Source organism: Pogonomyrmex barbatus, unplaced genomic scaffold, assembly GCF_055798465.1.
Source record: "Pogonomyrmex barbatus isolate J1 unplaced genomic scaffold, ASM5579846v1 scaffold9, whole genome shotgun sequence".
In the NCBI taxonomy this organism is placed as follows: Eukaryota; Metazoa; Arthropoda; class Insecta; order Hymenoptera; family Formicidae; genus Pogonomyrmex; species Pogonomyrmex barbatus.
In genome coordinates this window covers 4,809,976-4,828,651 of record NW_028297193.1, presented here as the reverse complement: position 1 = coordinate 4,828,651, position 18,676 = coordinate 4,809,976, and the positions used below count along the sequence as shown (strand labels likewise).

The 18,676-nt window shown below is 35.1% G+C and overlaps 1 protein-coding gene across 3 annotated transcripts in view; it reads left to right on the top strand.

The window, feature by feature from the left end:
• kuz (zinc-dependent metalloprotease kuz) overlaps positions 1–18,676 on the top strand; it is a 116,545-nt gene that overhangs the window by 20,535 nt on the left and 77,334 nt on the right. The window lies entirely within an intron of this gene.

Below are 18,676 nucleotides of genomic sequence, written 5' to 3'. Positions count from 1 at the left end.
TGCAAATCTCGCGTGTTGCAGTCCGTTTTGCTCATGTATTTTATCGTACGAGACGAAAATTTACATACCGCTCGTGTAAATTCTCACGCCCGGATGCTTCGGTGTAAGCTACTGCGAAAAAATACGTATATGTAAATTTTGTACGAATTATTCAACGTTCTTTTTTTTTTTGCATTGTTTATTCCCTTACGCGATACATTTGATTTCTCAATATATAATATATTAGAAGAACAGCGGATATAAAATTGAAAATTGAAGAATATACCTTCTGAACAGATATCTTTTAAATTGAATTTCGAACTTGCATTTAGCTTGCTTTTTCTCTGTATTATATACAAAAAGGTGCGTTTCAGAATTAAACATTATAATATAAGTCACTTTTAGAATTTTTTTGATATGCATATGAAAATATTTTGCTATAAACATAGCATTTATTTTAATTTATTTATTGAAAAATATGTTAATGATTATAAATTATATTTATTTTAATGATATAATAAATAAAATTGTATGAAATTGACGTCCAGTATTTAAAAAATTAATTTTTTATAACTCGATTGTTCATGCACATTTAAATTGTACATTTTTAATAGAAGGTTATTAATAGAGCAATTTTAAATGAAACCAACTTTAGACTTAGCCTCCTATCTACGATCAAATTAAATTGAAAAAGCCTAGATTAAAATAGAAATAATGTCGGAGAGTTAATTTTATCTGGATATGAATTCTGTAATCTTATCTTTTATGGCTACTGAATTTATTTTCAATATAATATATATTAAATTACAATTAGGAAAATAGATAATTCTTAATTTTAAAAATCCATCTGGTTTCTTTGTTATCATTGCACTTGTCTTTCTAGGTTTGCTTGCTGTATGTGTCACCGCAACAAATATTTTTCATGTCGACATGTCCAAATAGTCGAACACATGGATTTCTTTTTCTCTCTGTGTGTGCCGCTTTTGAAAGCGAGTTGGAAAACCGGCAAGCGTGGAAAACCGCACGCATCTACAGAAAATCAATAGTGCAGCCTCCGTGTGGCCGAGCATTAGGACGGTTTCGCGTTCTCCGTTGCGGAAACTATTCTCTGGCTGGCACGTTTTCGGGAAATCGTCTTGCAATTCCGCCATTATATTCCTCTCGCTCTTGCAATTTCTGATTTATCGCCAATACGCATATCTCTTTCTGTATCTCTCGCATCTCTACCGACATATCGACGTGGAAATTTACACAAAAATCCAAACGAGTTTATTAATGATTTTTCACTGATATTTTCAGCGACTTCTAAATCTTGTTATTATCACATATATATAATAAGTAATTACACTAATAAACAACCATTATGGCGCATCGCGTTGATTATAATGTGAAATACGAAACGTTTCATTACGCGCTTTCGGCGTGGTTAATATGCATAAATGATGAAGAACAAGTTAACACGATAAATATTTCTGCATTGAAATCCGGCCGACGCGAAATGTGAAAAATTGAGCGGTAAATTCACGACGAGAATCGGCGAACGCGCGCGGCGGCCACGGCCGTTTCCCGTGCAAGCGCGCGGAAAAATAGAAGTTTGACGCGGCGAACGGAAACGAGGCATGATCTTTTATCTTTTTAACGAATCGTACCAGTCGCGAATGGCGAGCTTGTATGGGCATCGGCCGCCATTCCGATCGCGTGTACATAAAGTAGTGCAGCGCGCGGTTCGTAATTCGATTTCGCGATTGTCCGCAAAATTGCGTGGCCCGCGCATTTTTTATGATTTATTGAAAAAAAGACGAGGCACGCAGGGCTCGCGCGAGAGAGTAACCGAGAGGAAGTTTGGTAAGTGGAAAAGTGAAGTAGCAAAATGGTAAAAGAATAAAAGTGGCGAGTATCGCAAAAATAAAAGCATGCAGAAATAAACTGTGCTAACGAAGGGCGGGCAAAAGTTGGAGCCGATCTTTTTTATACAGTTAACAAAAGCTGCAGTTAACTTCTCTTTTTCTCTTGGCAATCGTGATATAATAGTTAGAATAGATTCTTCAGCAGATGAAAATCCAAAGAAGTAACTTATGAAGTGTAGCTTTTTTAAGGCATAATAAAAAAGTAGACAGTATATTTTTTTGTAAACGAAATGATAGTTCTATTAACATTTTTGACACAGGAAAATGAAAGATTTTTTATGAAACAAAAATATATTGAATTACGAGTTGGATTTTCAACGAAGTTTAATAAGAATAGATTTTTTCTTTTTTTGAAAATTAAGATAAAAGTTAGGATATTTTGTTTTGAAACAAGGATTAGCAAGTGCGTGTTTTTAATCAAAGCGAAAACAAAAGTTAGAGCGATTTTTTGCGAATTGAAAATTAATTCATGAAACAAAACATTTTTTCCGAAACCGAAAACACAGTTAGGACAGTTTTTTAACAGAACAGAAAACCGGGATAAGCTTTTTTTTTTTTGAATGAAGGCGAAACGAAAGCCTAGTTTTTTGAAAGCGGCTTGGAAAATGAAATAGATCTTTCATGAAGTCAGACTCATAAGAAGGAACCTGATATCGTCCCATGTATTCGTTTTGGAAATTTCGTCGGGATTAGAATTGAATTAGAGAATCAGGATTCGAGAATGAGAGAAGTGAGAGAAATACATGGCCGAGAGGGTGGATAGGCAGGATGCTAAATTAAGTTACGTCAGACTACTAGAAACGTTCGTCCGTGCTAATTGACTTTTCTGCTCTTTTCGCGGCACTTCTCGCTGTTGCATTTAGAAAGGGTGCATTCGTTCTGAATTAGTAGTTGAGCACATCTTGTTTTCATCTTTTAAGAATTGGATAGTGCCTTTCGTTGCTGTTCTCATAAAACGCACTAGTTTAATTTATATTTTATACGCGTATAAGTAGCCTATGCTTTATGGCCTAAATTTGGATATACAATTTTTTATATCGTGCGAGATCGTATTATGTTTAATAATATAATATCCATAGTATTTTTAGCGTTATTGAGCTTGCACGGTGTCCTAGAATTATCGCTTTTCTTCTCGTTACAGAATTTTTCATTAGTTTTCGATTGACTGACTTGGAATTGATTTTTCTGCAAAACTTAAACAAAGTGAAACAGCTTTTTAATATCTTAATTATTATATAACTGATTGAAAGAGCTAAATATATTATTTTTGCTAAACGTTTTTAAAATCCAATTTGTCAAGAAAACAATTTTATTCCTGTCTTAGGATTTTATAATCAAAGTTCTCGGAACTATTTTGGTTGCGTTTGAAAAATATCTCTGACATTTTGTAGCTGAAGTTTCTGTCGTGGTGAAATTTGAGAGGTTGATAATAAAAGAATGACTTGACTCATAATTGTAGAATTTTACAAATAACGAAGGTCCTTCGCGCAATAACATCTGTGGTGATGGTACGTGACCGCTCATCGATTATGCTAAATTCCGTACTGACTAAACTCGAAAACTCGATTAACATCGGCGTACCATCCGTCGGCAGTTAAAACGGTGTTCTGTAGGCGTAGTTCTGCAACGAGAGTGCTAAGGGTTCACCAACTAAAATTGAATCAATAAATTCGTGGAAGGAATGCCTCTATTTCATCCCGCGTTCTCTTCAAGTGCCGCGTTCTCTTCAATTGTGTATTAATTCGATTTCCTAATTTGCTTGGTGTGTAGATATAAAACTTAGCTATCTACATTTTCGCTTAATTTTCATCATTCCGTCTGTGATTGCGATTTTGTTTGCGCACTGCGTCTGTATGAAAAAGTAAATGCTCCACTTGACTTATTTCTAGTATCCTTGTATTTGTTCTTTTTAAGATATCTGCTCGTACGCAAATATTGTTAATATTGATACTAACAAGATTGAAAATTCACAAGAGAATCACTTGTCGGAACAAACTTTTTATAATATGTTTATGTACATTAATTTTACTTAATATTGTTTCTAATGTATACTCATTTACTCGATATAATTTTATTTTAATTTTAACTTTAAAAAAAAAAGCTTGATATTGATATGATTTTATATTTGACAAATATTTCACTTTGGTATAAACGGTATTTTCATCATTTTGCATATTCATCAAGATGTCGAGAGTTTCTCGCTCGTAGAGAGATATTCGTTGGGCAATACTGTTCCATATCGGCGAAATTTCGACCGCGACATTCAACCGCGGCCGTGAGAAGTGTTTCGCAGTGATTAAAATATGGCTCATAATTACGATGTCTCGAATCTAATTTTAACGAGAAGTTGCGTTGTCAGGTATATCGCGTTCTCATTATCTCCACGATCGTTTGTTTATGTTGCGATACACTGTGCTATTCTGAAAATGCGCTGATAGTCGTGAATTTTGTCAAACGAAACGTTGCAAATTGGAGCAATAAGCGCCTGTTTATTTGACTTTTAAGGATATCATGCCAACGATTTATATATGTTCGCTTTTGGTATCTGATTTAGAAAAACGTACAGTTTTAAAGAAACCTTCTAGAAACTCGAAATGTTACTCGCGGTTGTTAAAAATAGCACCCTTGCGTAACACTTTAAGTTCTGTAGAGGTACGTTATAATTAACGTCGCACTCCCAAGTGCGCGCGCTAAGAAAAAAATATGTAACAGTCTCCACCAGGCAAAGAAACTTTTGAATTCTCGACTTTTTTAACTTTTAGTCTAATGAAAATGATCTAAAGTTGATATGCGCTAATTGCTCATAATTTTTATTGTCGGTTTATCGGAACAGATTTTAACACGATTTCTTTATATCAATAAGCGAAATGTGCTTTCTCACGATCAGCGGATATCAAAACTTAGCGATGTTTGTTATAACATTGATAGTTTAGAAAAGATAGATTAAAAATAAAAAAAAAAAGACTTTCACGATTTCAGGGGTGCAAATGAATATTAAAAATTTATTTTATTAGTTTGTTATTGTCAATTTTTGATGTAGATTTAAACAAATATTTCCATATTAGGATAATAAAATGAAGTATGTGAATGAACTTGCGCATCGATGCTGATTGTGTTGCATTTGTAATGAATTAACGTTGCGGAGAGAGATATAAATGTGAATAACATCTCATTTCATCGAGAAGAGGAGATCGAATGTTTCACCGCATTATTCCCCCTCGCATAGTTTCGCGAAATACTCCGCATAGTTTGCTCGATGCAATCGCCCACGTCGCCCGTTTTATTTTATCGATGTAACAACTTCAGTTCTTCTGGGGGCAATTTTTACGCTCGTGCATTCAAGGTACGTCTCGTGGGCGTCGTAATTACGAGCCCTTGCAGCTGTGATAAGGTAACTGAGAAAAGGTCAGATCTTTCTTCTCGTTCTACACTCTTATTTGATCTCATGCGGCGCTCTTTTCCTCTCGTGAGAAGTTACTTTCGTCACTCTCGTTCTCCGATTCGAACATATATCCCTTCCTTTTTACTCTCGGTTTTCTTGGGGGGGGGGGGGCTTCGGGGTATTGACGGAAACGCAGAAAAGGACTTGTCGTCCATCAAGGAGAAACACCTTAGAAATTATCCGGACCGTTAGTTCCATGAGAGGAACACTCTCATCTCGAAAGGGATGATACCGACCCCCTGCTGAATCGACGTTTTCGTCGTGGCGCGGGTAAATGGCAGTAGGGGGATAGTAAGCGAATTCATTAATATTTGGTGACAGCGAAGGAGAGTAGTGAATATTTGATAAGCGATGAACGTGAACGAGATTTCGTTTTTTCTCGATTGCCATAGCTACGGAATTCTCTCACTTTTGTTTTGTTACTTGCGAGCAAAATATAGCTCATTCAATCACATAGAGAGACAATATATGATATATGAACAACGAACCAATTATTTTAACGTAAAAAAGAAGATGAAATTTATATTTTATTAATAAAATGAAATAAAAGCTTCAGAAAGAGAAAGATATAACAATGTTCTCTATTTTATTTCTCTATTCTTTTATATAATGAATAAACGTAAAATGAATAGAAGAAAAAAGTGTGAATGTACGTTATTAATAATAACGCTTATTACAATTAATCAGTTAATTTTTTAATAACTCTGCTTAAGTCTACCGTTTAGTCAAATGCCTATTTTTATTTATCTACTTTAAACGGAAATGATTCCTCCGCCTTTCCATTTACAGTTTCTTGCTCGCTTCGCGATATTGATCTACGAGTGGTGTGAAGCGATTTTGATAGAACGGTACAATAATAAAAATAAATTTAATACCATTTTGTTCGTACTGGAAGACCTTATTGCTGTCGCTTTCATTTTCGTTCTCTTTCCGGCAAACAACGTCTCGTCGACCTGTTTCTCTTGTAGCATTCGTTCGTTCTCTACGGTCTACCAGTTTCCAGAGTTTCCTCGCGCGCGCGAACGAGAGGGGTGGGGCGGGGAGGGGGGAGGGGAGGGGAGGAGGGAAAAGCAATCTCGCGAAAGTGGCGAGCTCGGTGTACAGGCAGGCGTGCGGTGCAATTTCGAATTTCCAACTGGTATCCGCGCGCGGCAGAAAGTCCGGCGTTATGGAGCGACGAAAGTGCGGTTTGTCGCTGAGAGGAACGTGCCGCGTATGTTTCGCGCGTTCTCGTCATTGCAAAAGTCGCCCAATAGCGTGCAACCTCCGGAGTTGTCTCGTTAAATAAAATTTATTTTTCAAGTGTCTCTCTCTCTCTCTCTCAAATGTCCGGTATACGGAGAACTCGGAACGGTCTCTCATAAATGTGCCGAATTGCGTTATGAAATTTCTTCACATCTTCATTCCTTTGTCACTCTGCGACAATTGCGACAACGGGATATCGCGCGAATTTAGTTAGACGTGCTCCTCTACTCTGTGTTTTCTCTGATTTGTATCTTATTCAATTATTCTGAGTTTATATAGTTGTGTTGTTTACAGTTGCGTTGTTATAAATTTTGCATTTCTGTATCAATCTCAATTCGTCTTTTAGGACACCACACGAATAGAAAAGTTTTATATCTTTTTTAATTTTACTAGAACACAACATAACGCTACGCGCGCGTCACTAAGCTTTTCATATTGTATATTTTTATATTATTCGTTAATGATAGCGACGTACTATCGTGATGAAAAATAGAAACTCATTCATTCTTGTTCATCTTATATTTGTCCTTGTTCAAAACAGATTCAAAATTTCATTCGCTACTAATCTCGCACGTCTTTTACAAATTGTCATTTGCAAATTGACAGTAATTCACGAAATTAGCGCAGCAAAAAAACCAATCAGCATCGCGGAAAAGCGGCAACAATAAACTTCGAGAAATGCGAGTAATCGATTTAATATCTCCTTTTTTGTAAAGGATTTTGACATATTTCATTAGTTAAAATAGTTTTTTCGTACATATAATATAAAAAACAGAATGAGAAATAATGTAACGAGGATAAAGCGAGATGAAAAAATATAATCTTCACGTTACTATTGTCATTTACATGCGATATTTTCTGTTTACCGTTTTATAAATTTTTACCGTTTATAAATTTATGTTTTTAGATTTATAAATTGTTAAATGAGATGTGCTGTGCATCTAAATGAAGTTACAGTTTTTAATTCCACTTTACTTCTCATTTTGTTACTTATTTTACAATGTTATTTATAATATAATGCTTCAATATTGCGTCGCATGAGCTTAATGTCAAAGGGAATATCGAGTGTGTTTCGTAGCTTTATTTTACGCGATCGGATCTTCGCGTACAGACTTGGAAGGATTTGGATTCTATCCAAGAAGATATTACGTTTGTTCTAAATCGTCTTCTTCCAAACATCGATGGTATGGCTTTCATCAAAATGTTGCGAATCCGCATTATTTTGTTATTAGAATACCTTTTTGCGTATGCCGTTGCCTATACAAAATATCGATAGATATGAATATCTTGTTAAAACTTTTCTTTCATCTAGTCCATCAAAAATTATTAGATCCACACAGCTCCTTTTAAATTTTGTTTCGAATTCCAACGTGATTAATCTCTTTTCATGCGGCTTTACTCCTTGCCCCTTTTATTGAGCTTAATTAAATTTCGATCCACAATGGATCTTTAAACGAAAGTTTGCACAAAACGTCTGCTTGCTTAAGGCCATTCAATTAAAATGCGGTTATAATTGTGTAGTCTGATTAAACGAACGCAGAATGAGGCAACTCCAAGTAATTATCGTTCATACACGAAATAATTGGGTGATACATTATTTTGCGGTTGATCCTATCTGTATTTTTTACGGCAGTATGCGTTATGCAATTGTTACACAATGAAATATGAGTTACATATTTTTTAATGCGAAGTGTTGTGAATTGCCCGTAGAAAGTAGGTAACAAATCGTAAATATTTACGTAACATTTTATAGAAATATAAAAATTTGCGTGTGAGTTATTGTCCGCCCGGTGCCGTTTGCCGCAGTGCATTACATTTATCTTCTTTTACCGCATTGCAAATTGTGTTTTTACAAGTATTAAAAATGTAAAAGTGAAATAACCACACTCGCCCGGAAACTTTTCGCCGGTGTTAGTTTTATCCTAGTTTTGATTGGCTATATATTTTATACAGATGTGTTTGGAGTAGGAAGAATAATATTGCTTCTACAGACGAAGTTTGTAGAATGCATGCAGGGGAAAAGTGTACCGAAGGCACACATACCTACTTAGCGTCGCGTAACGAAAGTCATTTCATGCTTTTGACACGTTTGCTATTTTAAAAAAGCGCGTACATCGACGTCTCTCTGACTCTAAAGTTGATTTGTTCTTTGAAGAAGACTTCTTCTTTCAAAAATTTGAGACAAAATTATTTAACGTAAATAAAATTAACAAAATTATATGAAGAAACTGATCACATATTTTCTTTGTTTATTGAAGATTGATAATGTGCTTTTCTGGAAGGATTAATTTGGAAATTAATTTTATTGACGTCTATAAGTAAAAGGGGATAGACCTACCATTTCTATCATTAAATTATATCAAATGCAAAAGAAATATGATTAATTATGAGATACGTTTACGAACTTTATGTTAGCCTTCAGCGAACAGTTTAGGCATATATTTACCAAATATATGCTCTATATATTCGGCCTTAAGCCTGTCACTCAAGATTAATGACTATACATTTAACTGTGTGATACGCGTATGGATGTTAAATAATGCGCAGCGGTTAAGAGCGATGTGAGGTTTTTGAGCGCGGTTCAAAAAGTCGAGAACATCGTTTCGGGATGTATCGTTCCACGATGTCCCTCGGGGGATGGAGCTGGCAGTCGGGTAGCGGCATTAGATGGAAGTATGCAACGAGTCTAGGTAGAGGCAGCAGCGATTCTCCCGCGGGACGATTTCGTCGGCATCCAATCTCAATCCGCAGGCTGGCGCGCGCTTCTTTTGCGTCCCGTAGCAACTCGTCCCTCCCGAGTCCCGTTCGGAAAACCCAATTTACCGGATAGCAGCTATCCGAGCTCGCATCCCCCTTGCCGTTACCCCCTGGATCGTAGGATCGTAGTCAATACGAGACAAATCTAATCGCTCGTCATCGGGAATTGTGGCCGGACGACGAGAGGGGAATTACGGCGTGTCGGAGAAGCGATTAAATCAATTCTGATTTCGAGATCTGATTGATTTAGGCTGTCATCTATGGACGCATTTTTCACACTTTATTGTATAAAAATCATAAATTGATGTCATAATTTAATGTATAAAAGAATAGCAGAGGGATGATATTTTTATAAATTATTCTTTGAAAAAGCGAATATTGTATACAAATAATACATTATTACTTTGATATATATTTTTAATATAATATATAATATTTTTAAATAACTATTATTTAAATTTTATTCATATATATAGCGAGCTGTATTATGCACATTTATGGAAAGTTATTATTTTATTTTCATGTTTAAATTTGAAAATGAATTGAATGCATAGATTATAATTGTTTCAAAAGTTACATAGTATTATACGAGACTTATCGCTAACGAATATATTTCTTTTCGACACGTGTAAATTTTTTCGGATAAAAATATTTCTCTCCGTCTTGCTACTTGAAGCCTTCAGAGGTTTGCCATAAATCAGAGTCTGAGAAGCACCGTCGAAGCATGTGAATGATCGTCTCTTTTCTCCTTTGCCTCTCGGATTCCACCCCAAGTATTAGATTGCACCCGATTTTTTTTTTTCGTTGGCAGCTGGTCCGCGTCTAACCAAGTCGACATCAACAGATTGATATCGATTAATATAACACTTATGCAAGCGAATCTTTTTCCGAATATTACACGTATGTATTTCGCGTATTTTTTCATATTGCATATTTTATACAGCATAAAAATTAAAAAAGGATTTTAAATTATAAAAACCGATACTCGATTTAATCTATTGTTATCGATGATTTTTTGTGGAACAATAGATATTTTAATTGTAAATACAGACTTCCGGAATATAGACTCCTTTGGAATTAAACAACAATAACCGTAGTACGGCACGATATGAAGTTTTTGGAGAATTATACAGTATATTTGCGGTTATTATTCTTCGCTTTTCCGCGTGCGCGTATTCTCGTCCGATGCAGAAAAACGGCAGAAAAAGAAATAACTTTCGGTACACAGCGCAGCGGTGAGATTCGGTCCATTGTTCGCCGATGAGAAAGGTATTTTTGTTGCTACCCGCGGCCTTTTATGACGTACTACACGACACACGAAGCGCTGCGACTTCGGCGCGCTTGTGTTCTTCTCAGGGCTCGACCTGTGAGGGTCGTTTCTACCTTGCACAAAGGCTTGTGCCCTGTGTAAAAGGGAGATTCTGTCAAGGAACTCTATCCGAGAGCTTTGCCCGGCGAAAAGTTATATGAGATAAAAAAGTCCGAGTTACACCGCCGAAAGAGTAGACGACGTGCGCGAACTTCTCATTCGCACATTCATACGTTGTGATAGCGATTGCGAGTCTTATCGTCGTGTCCAATTTTGTGAGTAATGGAAAACGCGCGAGGCTTGTTATGGCTATAGAGGGTCTTGAATCTGTCGGAGCTTTTATATCATGCAATTAAGATTGCCTCATTTAGATAAAATTGATCGTGTAATTATAGTAATCCGTATCCGAAAGGAAGCCGTACAGTGATACCGTAATTAAAAAACTTTGGAAAGAAGAAGGCCGAAAGAAAGAACGTAATTTGAAACAAATATTAGAATGAAATTAATGCGAAATTGTTGTTTATTTAGATCTATAGGTTATTTTATAAGCGACGGTAACATATAATTTTTTAGAATTTTTCAGCAATCTGTGAGCATACAGAAAGGATTTGATAAGATATTAAAGTCACTTTATTATTGTTCTCGACGAATTCTTTCTTTTACCAATATTTATTTGTCAGATTTATTCGTTCTTGATTTACATTGTCTCTTTCGGCACTGCCGATCAGACAAATCGCTTTCTTGTCATTTTACGCTGTCGAGCGGTAAAAGGGGAAGAACAAGTTAAGCACACCGTCTGAAAAATATTAATCGCGATGAGGTCGTCGTGATCGTTCCGGGAAAGAAATTATCCTCAGAACGTCGGAGACGGAGGTATCCATTCTTAATATTCTTCATAATCGCATTTCATCTCATTTTCAGGATTTCTTCTTACAAGCATAGACTTCTTTGTGAATTTTTTATGTTAATGGCTCGTTAATGTGATAACCCGTCGGTCCGATTGGTTGCCTCTGACGACGCGATTTGTAATATTCATCATTGCCCTCTCCAATTTTCTCAGAACAATGCCCGATTATCATATATGACAAAAGATTGAGTAGATTAAAAATTATGAGAGGATTATCAAAACCTAAAAATCATCCATGACGTATGTGAATAAAATTCTTGAGAATTATTCTTTTCTTATTGATACACACGATGTTATTAGTTCAAGATTTATATTACATTTATAATGAAAGAAAATTTCAAATTGCGAACTCATTGCGATGTTCATTATCGAACTGTCGACTTTTGGACAGCCCATTCGGACTTCGATTTTAAGATCGCTCGTTGGAATTTGTTCTGCTAGATAAGCGAGTTTCTCGTGAATTACGATCACACGGAGCAATCTACGAAATTCCCACTTGCATCACAGCCGTATCGCTCGAAAATCTGGGGATGATCCGACAATCTTCGCGGCGGAGGGACGAAGAATTTGCGGATAAGGAAAGAGTACAGAGGGGTCGGTGATTCTCGATGGAGAACGGATTCGCGGGGTGGGATTTCGCGAAGGCAATTTGCAAGGTTCGCTTCTTAGCTAACCCCCGGAGAGCACGGGGATGGGTCATGCTGGCGTATCGCGGTCTGCGATCTTGGCCGTAGCATCCGTAACCGTTCTTTCCATTCTCGACCCCATCGCTTCCATTTCTCTTTCCATGCAACCTTAACCCACATGCGCGTTTGTGCACTATATATATGTGTGTGTGTGTGTGTGTGTGTGTGTGTGTGTGTGTGTGTGTGTGTGTGTGTGTGTGTGTGTGTGTGTGTGTGTGTGTGTGTGTGTGTGTGTGTGTGTGTGTGTGTGTGTGTGTGTGTGTGTGTGTGTGTGTGTGTGTGTGTGTGTACGTCTCTCTATGCGAGATTACTCGCATCCAACATGTGCTTTCTTATGCGATTCACGTCTGAAGCATGTCTGGAGCAGGTCAGCACAACTTAACATATATCAGAATTATCACAAAGTAAATATATTTTAATATGGTGGCTACTATCTGGAAAAATTTCTGAGAAATATGGAATTTTCAGGAAATTTGTTTATGCCTTGAAAAATCAAAGAATTATCAGGGAATTTTTTTGAAGTTGCTTTTTCTAATATTTTTTTTATATTATAATCTCTTATAATTTCTTTACATAATCGGAAATTTATGGACTGAATTGTTAACAATGGATCTATACATTCTAAACAAAGCACATTGATGCGACTAATTCAATATTCATATTGAAGATAATGATTTCTTATTAGATGCAATTTTGTTTAATTAATGAAGATATTATTAAGATTTATTTTAATAGTTTTATAAAAGTTAGATTTTATATGGATTATTTAATTATTTTGTTGATAACTTCTGAAAATAAAGTTTGAAAATTTTTTGCGATATAAAATGTTTATTTTGGAGTTCTTAATTTTTTTCTAAATTGTTTAAATTTAATTATTGAAACTTAATTTATTCTTAATTTTATTTTATTTTATGATTTATGAATGTAAAATATTAAAGCTTTGCTTCACAATCTGAAAAATTATGCAATTATTGAAAAATATTGTAAAACATATGATTCTTTAGTGCAGTTCTTTGATATCTAATTATCAATTTACAATGAATATAAAATACGCGAGTATCGAAAATAACAATGAAATGAATACATATTTATAAGACATTATTTTCTAACTGATAATCTTTAATTTGTTTCGCTCTGATTCTTGATGAAAGGCACATTGCGTTTGTCCAAGCTCAGCCATGTCAAATCTCATTTAAATCAGCTTTGGAAATATCTCCAGGCACGTAAGTTATACGTCATTTTCATAATCCGTTTTCCACTTGAGGCAGGTAAAAACAGCAGCGCGGATTTTTACTCTGTACGAAATAAAATTCGTCAGACGCGTTTTACGACAAAGGACCGGTATTCCCATGAACGTACGAACAGGCGAAGTAACGGTGCTCTTAACCATGAAAGATTCTCCTCAATTCTGATTAAATTACATTGTCTACAAAGAATGATGTTTTACGACGTGCGAAGTAGAGCATATCGACCGATGCTGCTTTATAATTCCGCACTTTCCTTTGCGATATTTGTTCGTGATTTATAGTCCAACTTGTTCAAATATATCATAAAAATCGATCGTTCCACGACGAAGTAAACAATACATTTTACTTACTGTCAGTTAACTTCTCGAAGGGCTGTACTTCGTTAAAAGCAACATTTGAAATTGAGCAAAGTTTCTGACTTGGCCCCGCCTGAGTGCCGTACCGAAAGATTGAAAATTAGCGCGGCAGTCATTTCTTATAATGGAAACTGGCGCGAAATGGTATCGTATTTTACGAAAGTAGAAAATAGAATGTTATCGGGATATTCTTAATTGCTTTAGAAACCGGTGAAAAATGCGATTCGCTCTTCTAACTTTCTTTACATTCCTCTTAGATCTGGACACTTTTTAATGCAATCTAACGATCGTAACAATGTCGATATCGTAAAAATTCCGAGAAAAATAATTAAAAGCAGTCGTGCTCCAAATGAAATTTGTATGTTTTCTTCAAGAAATATATATTTTTATACGAAACGATCTAATATACAAATTTAATCTTATTTAATCTTCTTCTTAAAATACCTATTTTAAAAACGTTTTTTTTTATGTTTTTACATAAAATATAATAGCTTCTTAATAAAAAAAAGATTTGTAAATTTAGTCAAAATTTTTTCTCTTTATTTTTAAGTGTAGCTTTAAATATCATTTTTTTTAAGCAAGAGAAAAATGTAACCAAGTACTTGACAACACTGTTTTCGTACAACATGTTGGAACATTCAGCGTAGAGAACCGTGAATATTCAAGAGTCTCCTGGTTGAAACTCGTTGTCGTCAACTTCATTGAATTTGTTCGTCGTGTTTTCCCGCTTTGATCGGTAACCGGAAACGTTGCGGGAAAAGCGGTCTCGTTCGGACTGATAATGAGCGATATAAATGAAGAAAAATATTGTCGTTCGTTATACCCACACCGCAGCATCGAAACTCTTTGAAGTTGTCGTTATAAGATATGTTGCTATCGTCGTATCGACTACCAATTTGTTTCTGGGAAACCAATCTTTCTTACAATATAAGCAATTTAATGGAAACTCTCACATAAAAATTGTTATTAATTTATTTCATCTTTTATCTTCTTATGGGAGAGGAGCAGGTAGAAGGTTAAAATTAATTTTTGCTTTTGTGCTATATATATTTTTTTATTTTTTTTTAATTTTTTTTTTACTTAGAAACTCTCTTCTTTATCTTCTTATTCTTTTTCATAAAGTTTTAAGTTATTAAAACTTAAACAATAAAATAATATTTCAAATATTATATTTAAAAAATTGATGTATTATTATTCTGGGACTGATCAACAATTTATTTTTACTGACGACACTTGCAAATTGAGAAAATAAGTTAACATGATATTTCCATTGTCGATTCGAATCGCAGTATACGTTCTGGATTTACACAATCCTGTTAATTGGCGAGTGTATATGCGCGACAACCAATATTCGAATACGCGCATCTTTTTAAAACGCGTTTCAACGATGTATATATAAAAATGGTATGAGTCAGAATATCATAAAATTTTATTTGTTATATTGTTTGATTTTTTTGTCTCTTTTTAAAACAATTTATTAATATAATTCAATGGAAATTTTGGATATCCGAATATTATTTAATCAAATGTTTGATTATTAGGATTTTCTTAATAAAGAAAATATGTATTTTTTTTTTATTCAGAATTAAATATTTATCATTATTAATTTACTAAAATATTTCAAATTTTTGGCGAAAGAGAGATTTTATATATTTTTGTAAAAAACATTTTAGTTTTTATTATATAAAATGGATCTTAACAAAAAGCAAAGTTTGAAACTGAAATTTTTATTCATATCCTTTGCTTACCAATAAAAGTAATATAGTGATGGGTAATGTTTTTTTTTTATAAAAATTGTTGGACCGTTTGACAAAATTAATATTGCAATGGAACATCGTATTTTTCTAGCTTGGACATTTGACAATTCTACCGTATAAAGAACATGTCGAAATAAATGTTTGAATATTGCGATAGTAGTAGAGGCTCACCTACATTTCATACTGGTATTCGTACCTTTTGGCGTCGTGGTACACATGAGCAGATCACATATTTACGCGCACCAGGTAAATTTGCTCTATCCATGGGCGTCACATGTTGTTTGCTTTCATAAACCGACCTAATTTTCGATTGAAAAATCACAGTTTCCCATTGGGAACGTACCAACCAGATTTTCCACTGTCCCTTCTCAAACGCAATCCTTTTGCAGATTTTCACACATGTACCGTCACGAACGTTGCTAGTGATTCTTAAATTTCTGTCGTATTTTCCCGCTTTTAATTACGTCTATGCTTTTCTAGTACGTGCTTTGTTACCGGAAAATTCCTAGCAGAACTCACCTTTAGCGCGTATTACTTTACATAATACATAATATTCCGGCATGAATATGCTCACAAAATCAGAACTAAATAATAATATTAATATGTTACTGATATAATTATATTAGTATATATTAATGCATGAAAGGGATCAATGTTAATTAATCCATGGATCAATGACGATAATTTCTGCAATATTCTAATGATTAGGTTATTTAATATGTGTTTATTCAATATGATGCATCATAAATCATTTGATTTGGTTCTTAGATATTTATATTATTATTACTTACATTAAATTGTATAATGAGAGTAAAAAAGATGAGAGTAAAAAAGAAAATAATTTCGTCGTTTACTTGTCACAATGCTAAAAATTCTAATTCTCAATTATAATTTATGATAATGTTGAATAAAGTAAAATACGCACGCGCACTTAAGAGTTGACTTGAATAAAAATACTTTAAGTGAGCCCAACCTTTTGTCGTCCCATTTTTACTATCTCGCGACATTATGTCACTACGCAGATGCACATATACGCATTTTATGTAATACACATCTATATCCTAGTCATATATGTACGTATTCTAGCTGCCAATAAATTCTCTCCTCACTCTATCATAACAACATTTCGAACTCGACAGCTGAAGTTTCTGAATGGCACATTCAAATCGAGCCACAATCGTCGACAAAGTCGCATCGCATTTGCAACACAATGCGTCTCCTGTCATCCTTCTACCGGTCCTTCGTTTTGCCGAACTTTTCTTCCCCTATGCGTTTTATGCAAGATTAGTATGCCTGAAATGGTGAACAAATAAATTCTATCAGTCTCCGCATTGCGACTGTACGTAATTTAAATTTTCGATCCCGGTGCGTCGCAAACGATTCATCGTCGAAAGTTATGCAAAGCTATTAATATCTCCGTAATTCTATGCGATATGAAGACGACTATCTCAGTGTCTACCATTGAATATTATTTAAAAACTAAATAAAAATAATAAAATAATAATAAAAATAATGAAAACTAATTAATAATTTTTTGATAAATATAAAGAATTGTATTTTAAGTTCCCATTAAATTTACATTAATTTCCACATTTAATGTAAAGAATTTAATATAATTGTAATTTAATTTAAGATATATTTTTTGCACAAACTAATTTTGAGTTTAGTCGTTCTGCGAGGAACTATTTTCATATTTTCTAACAACGTGTAACGCGATTGATAACGAGAACTGACAAGATGCGCCGAATAGTTGTGCTTACCAGATTAGACGTATTTGCGGGTTATCTTTGTTCCATCGTCGCGTTTTAACGAGGATCATTAAGCATTCGGCTTCCTCTTTCTACGAGAGAGACGAGACGTCTCTCGTACATCCGGTCGGGTGATACGCCGGATCGTCGCGGTTAACGCCAGACTTTTGTTGGTGGAACGTGACTTTTCCTTAATCGAGATACCTCTTCTTCCCTAATTCGCAAGATCGCGCGGCACATCGGAAATTTACTCGCCCCGTGAAAAATGAATGAAATTTTCAAGGGAAACGATCGTTGCCGGGCGAAAGAGAATTTATTTGCCCAAAGTGATGTATTTTGCGCAAGGCGAGAGTGTTTTGCATAAAGTGAAAATATTTTGCGCAAAATTACAGCATCGCTCCGGTACTCCGGCCACGGAATTGAATTTCCAAGTGCAACGACAATGCGGGAGATGCGAAGATAAACGCGACCTTTGTGCGAGATAGATTGTAGCATTCGGATGACGTAGTTTTCATGGGACATAAACGAATTAGATGCGCGCCGCGTACGCTGTAATTCGTTTATCCTAAATAGGCGAGGTTTCGTGAGCGGAATTAGGCATTAAAATTATTGCCGACAAGCCTGCCCGCGTTTAACTTAGCATACCACATTTATACAATGACTATATTAATTCGCGATGGACTGTCCGGTGCTAACCAAACGTTTATATTTGTCTCAAATTAGCATAACCGACAAAGTCGATATTGTTAAAGCGAAACGTCACGTTTCTCTTCGCCTGGAAACTTGGTGTTATTTTTTGTTAAAATTGCGACATCTTCTTGACATGTATATTTTTGTTTCGGGCTATTACGTGGATAATTTTGGGATTTGATTGCGAAATACGAATCCCGTATTTTGAATCATAGCACCGTGTAGCTCGCGTCAAGCATTTGTTCTCGAAATGGGTAATACATAGTAGTTAATACCCGAACTAATATTTGTCTGAATCGAGAAACGATCAAAGATTAATGCTGTACTGTATTGTGAAATAATGCTGTCGCATTAACTCCAACCGGGCTGAAATGCGATTCAAGTGATTCATTTGATCGAGAGGACTAAGAGCCGTGCTAATTAATTATCGAGTCGTCATTGGCAATTTGTGTGTAGTACTTGTATTACCGTATACATAATGGCACTCGATCAAGTATTTGTCAAAATTATCGTTGCGTATACTCGCCACACGAGAGATTTCTGTCCTGCGTATTGAATGTCTCGTCGAGAGACTTCTGAATTGAGCACCGTTAAATTCGCGTCTCCGAATACGGTCGAGTGTCGGTCGTAAATAAAATCATCGAAT